The sequence below is a fragment of the Ursus americanus genome, chromosome 12, assembly GCF_024610735.1.
Source record: "Ursus americanus isolate L20-20 chromosome 12, mUrsAme1.1.p, whole genome shotgun sequence".
Taxonomy (NCBI): domain Eukaryota; kingdom Metazoa; phylum Chordata; class Mammalia; order Carnivora; family Ursidae; genus Ursus; species Ursus americanus.
This window is the reverse complement of record NC_142138.1, coordinates 51,598,546-51,604,352: the sequence shown is the minus strand read 5'-3', so window position 1 is coordinate 51,604,352 and position 5,807 is coordinate 51,598,546. Positions and strand designations below refer to the sequence as shown.

The following is a 5,807-nucleotide window of genomic DNA, read 5'->3' as shown; positions in this document are numbered from 1 at the left end:
AAGCCAGTACTGTTTACTTCACTTCCGTTACTCAGAAGTATTGCTTTGCTATTAAACTATGGCTTTAGGGGATATTTAGACCTTTTCCCCCTAAGCATGCCTCGTAATTTATTCCATCTGGAAGATCTGCCTCAAGCGTAATTTAAAATCTTCAGGCTCTATTCTCTCCTGGTGCAGAAGCATAACTCCCATTAGTGCTAATGAAAGCTATCTGTACATCTCAAGCAGTGTACCTCTCCTAAGTGTTTAAGAACCAAAATGTTTTATGTCCTGTGAGAGAAGCAGCATTAAAGAGAATCTGGATACAATTTAACAAGGTTAAAATGCAAAGGGTGGATTGTTTTCCAGATGACAGTATTCCTTAAGAAGTATGTCATGTTTCTGTCAAAAAAGCCCGGCAGGGTTCTTACATACTCACAGGGAAAGAAAAAAAAAAAGCATTCCCAACTTTGAACGTACACAAAGAATAAGAAATACTTCTATTTTTAAAAAGGAAGTTTGGAGGTTGAGATTGCTATTCATTTTTTTTTTTTTTTTTTAAAGATTTTGTTTATTTATGTGACAGAGAGACAGCCAGCGAGAGAGGGAACACAGCAGGGGGAGTGGGAGAGGAAGAAGCAGGCTCATAGCGGAGGAGCCTGATGTGGGACTCGATCCCGGAACGCCGGGATCACGCCCTGAGCCGAAGGCAGACGCTTTAACGACTGCGCTACCCAGGCGCCCCTGAGATTGCTATTCTTGCCTTTTTTTTTTTTTTTTTTTTGAGAGGAGAAGGGATATGTGTGTGCCCTAAGTGCATAATACTTCACTGCATTCACTGATAGACCTTAAATAATATGCTATGGTTCTTTTGGTTTGCAGTAGGATGCAAAATAAAAAGTCTCTGCACTTTCTGTCTTTGTGGTGGCCCAGATTGAGTAGGGAAATATATTTGCCAAAAAAAAGGGGGGGGTACATACTTTATCTGCAGAGTACCCCTTTGCCTATAGTCAGAAGCTCATCGAGTCTTGGGCAGGCCCTATCCTCCTCTAGCTAGATCATCAGTAGGTTAGAAATATGTTTTGTAAATTCGTGACTAAGAGTGTGTCATTTCCCACCTCCATCACACTCCACTGCTGTTGGATTCCGTTTTTCTGGCCAGCGGGCTGCTGGAGTCCACAGAATATCCCCAAACCGCATACCGAGCTGCCTGCAGCCATTTCCTTCCACAGCATCCCCAACCTTGCAGCTTCCTCCCACAGGTTCTCCTGGACAGCTCGGGAGCTTGTTTGGAATACCAAAACCTCTGAGCTGCTGCAAGTGGTTTCAAGCCTTCCCCCCACCACCACCACTTCATGAAACAAAGGGGATATTTGATGCTTCCTGAAAACACAGGCATAATCCTGAGGAAGATTAAAGGATTTCATCATATTGTGGAATCAAATGGCTGTTCAAAAAAAACTGGGATCGTCTCCAAGTTTTGATGTGGGGAAAATTTTGGTTATCACAACATTATCACTGAGGCTGTACGTCGCACAAAACATATAAAGCAACATCACTGCTGATTAAACACTATTAGCATATTCAGTTGGAAACACAAATGTAAACACAGATTTCCAATGTTTGCATCATGTACAATTGCAATATTCATCTTTGGGCAGCAATGAATAAATAGAGACCCAGAGACAGAAGAAAGGCTAGGGTGCACACTCAAACGTGTAAATGAATGCTTAAAATAGCTGAGGATGTCTTATTTATCTTATTTAAAAAAAAAAACTGGTTAAGTTCTCTTTTTTTTTTGTCTTTACAGCTTGTAGCTATTATGTACTTGTGATCTTGCCAAGTGGAATGTGGCTGGGAGCATATGTTTAATAAAAGTGTGTGCGGGGACGCACACATACAGTCACACACACACATTAAAGCAATACCATGGTTTCCTCTGAAACTGACAGATGTAAAGCACTTTGGGAATTGAGGCACTCCTCTATTTTAACTCTCCACATTATGCTCAGGCACTTGGAGTCTGAGTACGTTAGAGCAAAGGGAAATAAGTAAGCCTTATGCACATCAAGAGCAGTAAGTGCTGACATTCTGGAGCAGTTACTTCTGTTTGTCCAGATTTTTAAATTGTTTTTCCCCCAGTTTTGGATTTCATGCATTTTCAAGATGCCAGAAAGTCAGTCTACATTGTGCATAGTTGTTTCCTTCTTCACTGACTTCTACCAGGCTCACAGTCCATGTATAGCCCACCTCTACAACCATCCAGACCTTAGTAGCAGTATTTTGTGCCTTTATGCCCATCTTTCTTTCCCTCCCACAAATTCCTAATTTGTTGTTGTAAACCACTCCAAGTTCATGGATTAAGAGTGACTATAAACAAATAATTTTCAAATATGTGTACATATTCATGAAGAGATTTATTAAGATAATATTAAGGTTATGTTTATATTGGGCTGAAGTAGTTATTTACCCCATATCCACAGGCATCAAAGATGGAGCCTTTGAAAGGAAAAGTCTGAGATTCAAAAACCTGAATTGATATCCAAATTTTGCAACTCCCTAGGATATAATTGTATAATATTCTCATAGTGACTTAACCTTTGTAAGCTTCTTAATTAGGAAGATGGTATAGTTGCAATATGTAAGTGGTTTTCGACTTTTTTTAGTAATAGGATCCTTCGGTTCATGTAAAAACTTACCCAGAACCAATATTTAAAAGAACAAAAATTGAAATGACCCAAACCGAAGCTGGATGGAGTGTGGTGCTGCTTTTCTACCACCTTCTCTTTCACCTCCCATTTCACTTTCCTTGTCACCACCGCTTCCTACAGTACTTCTTCCATGAAATATAAGGAGCACTATTGAAAACTGGTGAAAGACAGCATCCCCATGGACTCATTCAGGTTGAAATTATTTTATTCTAGGTATACTTAGAACAAGAGTGATAGTCAAAACATTTAACATATACAGGATGAGTGTCGACCAGTCAGAATGAACTCTGGCTGAAACCAACCAGTAACCTGTAGCTCCGCCTACCAGGTGAAGATCAGTACTGACTTTGAGATTCATACTAACCGTGTTTAATCACTAATGAATGACTGAAGCTCACTTACAGGGTGAATATCTGGCAATACTGTTTAGCAGGGCCTTTGGGTGAATACAATGAGATAACAGCTATGAAAGTGCCTGGCATGCTGTTACACAGACGGGGCAAGAGCACACAGACTCTGCGCACGGATCCGTGCTCCTCAAACACATACCTCCCCCCAAAACAAATAGCAACTTTAGGACCCAACACAGTCTAACTCTTTATTTAAAAACAAAACAAACAAAAACACCAAAACTTCTCTAAAGACAAACTTCATAGACACATGACTAAAAGTTCTACCCGATTAGCATCGATACCCACAGCACTTACCTTCTCCATCCCAAGCCCTGGCAGCAGTTAGATCCTGGCATTCACATCTTCCTCAAGGGGCTTTGGAGGCTGGGAATGTTCCGTTTCTGGATTTGGGTGCTGGTGTGTTCAGTTTGTATAACTTTACCGAGCTGTATTTTTACATATGCACACTTTTCATTATGAATTTCTACTTCGGGGAAGTTTTTAAAAAAATCTTCCCAGGAACATAAGGCAGGCAATTTCTTTAGAGCTAAATATGTGTATTGGTTTTCTATTAACGGGTAACAAAATTTCCATAAATTTAGCAGCTTAAAACAACACACATTTACTATCTCACAGCTTTCAGTGCTAGGAGTCCAGCATGGCGTAGCTGGGTCCTTTCATTAGGGTCTCACAAGGATGCAATCAAGCTACAGGATGGGCCGCATCTTCATCTAGCTTGAGTGAGGAAGAATTTACTTTAAGGCTCTCTCAGATTGTTGGCAGAATTCATTTCCTTGTGCTTGTAGGACTGAAGGTCCATTTCTTACTGGCTATTGACTGGCAGTTCCCCGCCCCCCGCCCCCGCCTCTAGTTCTAGAGGCCACTTGCACTCCCTGCCATGTGACCTTTTCCATAGGCAATCCATAGCATGGTGGTTGTTTCCTCGAGGCTAGCAGACTCTGCTAAAATTGACTTGTATATAATGAAATATAATCATGGGAAGGATCGACTCCCTCACTTTTGCCAATTTGATTGGTTAGAACCAAGTCACAGGCTCCACCCACACAACCCACTGGGTTGTGTCTAACCCAATATCGAAAAGTGCTCACTACTTGTGCTTACTTTTACCCAGAACAAAAATACAGTTGTCTCCAAAGGAACCTTAAATCTCCAACGCACAGGCAACGTTTTGGGCAGTTTCTGTCCTTTATGTTTTGGAACTGCCTGGAACTTTATATGATAGCTTTATAAACTTCCTAATCAAGAATTCAGTGTCATTGAGGATCACTGTATTGCCTACATGTGCATAGTCAGTGTGATAAGAAAGACTCAGATATTGGATATAAAGTCTTGATCAGAGAATTGTTGTCCAAGATGGAGATACAGATTTAGGAGTCACTGAGAAGAGAGAGAAGTGTGACATCTTAGAAAGACTCAGATATTGGATATAAAGTCTTGATCAGAGAATTGTTGTCCAAGATGGAAATACAGATTTAGGAGTCACTGAGAAGAGAGAGAAGTGTGACATCTTAGGGTCCTTAAGCCATACTGGAGTTAAATTATCCCAATTAACAGAGGGCACAAGGATCCTGGGTTGGGGGGGTGGGAAAGATAATGGGACTAGAAGAAATTTGAGACCTAGCTGATATCAACTGATTATACTCCAAAATCATATATAATATTCTTTGGATCCCACTTTACAACCAGAACTCACTGGGCAGTAATTGAGGGATACTTTCCAAAACCCTATACCATGTCAACCAAGTGTCAGCTGGCTTGGTTGATAAATTCTCTATCCACAGTGAACAAGCGTTGGGCTAAAGCAAAGCAGGACTTTGGAGGGTCTCATGCCTTCATAGACCTATACTGGATATTTCAGTTGTTGACTACTTGTAAGTTTGTTTGTCCCTTTATAAATGATAGTACTTTACCATCTTGCCCACTGATTATTTCCTTGACCTTGAGATTTGAGGCTAAGTAAGCTATGGTGGGTGAAACCTCTAGCATGAAAGAACTGGTGGTTGAGTTTGATGGTTAATTTCATGTGTTAATTTGACTGGGCCACAGGGTGCTTAGATATTTGGCTAAACATTAGTTCTGAGTGTGTCTCTAAGGGTGTTTGTGGATGAAATTAACATTTGAGTCTGTATACTGAGTAAAACAGATCGTCCTCCCCGGTGTGGGCAGGCCTCATCCAATCTGTTGAAGGCCTAAATAGAATAAAAGATGGCTCTCCAGAGTCTGGACTTCTCAGCCTCCATAATCACATAGGCCAATTCCTTATAACAGATCCCTCTCGCTCCATATATATTCATACACATACATAGACAACCCTGACTAAATACACTTAAGGTTACTTACAATTAAATTCTGGATTTTGCAGCTAAGCTGGTACCAGGAATTTTAAAAAGGAAGTTTTTGCTTGTCCTGAGATAATTTATATGAAAATGCTTGGTAAACTAAATGTCCTTCAAAAATACCATTCTAATAAAGAATAAAGGGATCTTTCTAATGAAGAAAACAGCAACTAAATATTAAAAGTAGGTTTGCAATGATGTGGATGGAACTAGAAGTTGTTATGCTAAGCAAAAGAATAAGCCAATCAGAAAGACAATTATCATATGATCTCACTGATATGTAGAATTTAAGAAACAAAACAGAAGATCAAAGGGGAAGAGAGGAAGGAATAAAGCAAGATGAAATCAGAGAGGGAGACAAACCATAA

At 40.2% G+C, this 5,807-nt stretch overlaps 1 non-coding gene across 1 annotated transcript; it reads left to right on the top strand.

The window, feature by feature from the left end:
• The first annotated feature begins 808 nt into the window (after positions 1 to 808).
• LOC123795475 (small nucleolar RNA SNORA31) lies at positions 809 to 933 on the top strand. The gene has a single exon (XR_006780522.1). It is a non-coding gene; the product is annotated as a small nucleolar RNA SNORA31 (small nucleolar RNA).
• The last annotated feature ends 4,874 nt before the right edge of the window (positions 934 to 5,807 follow it).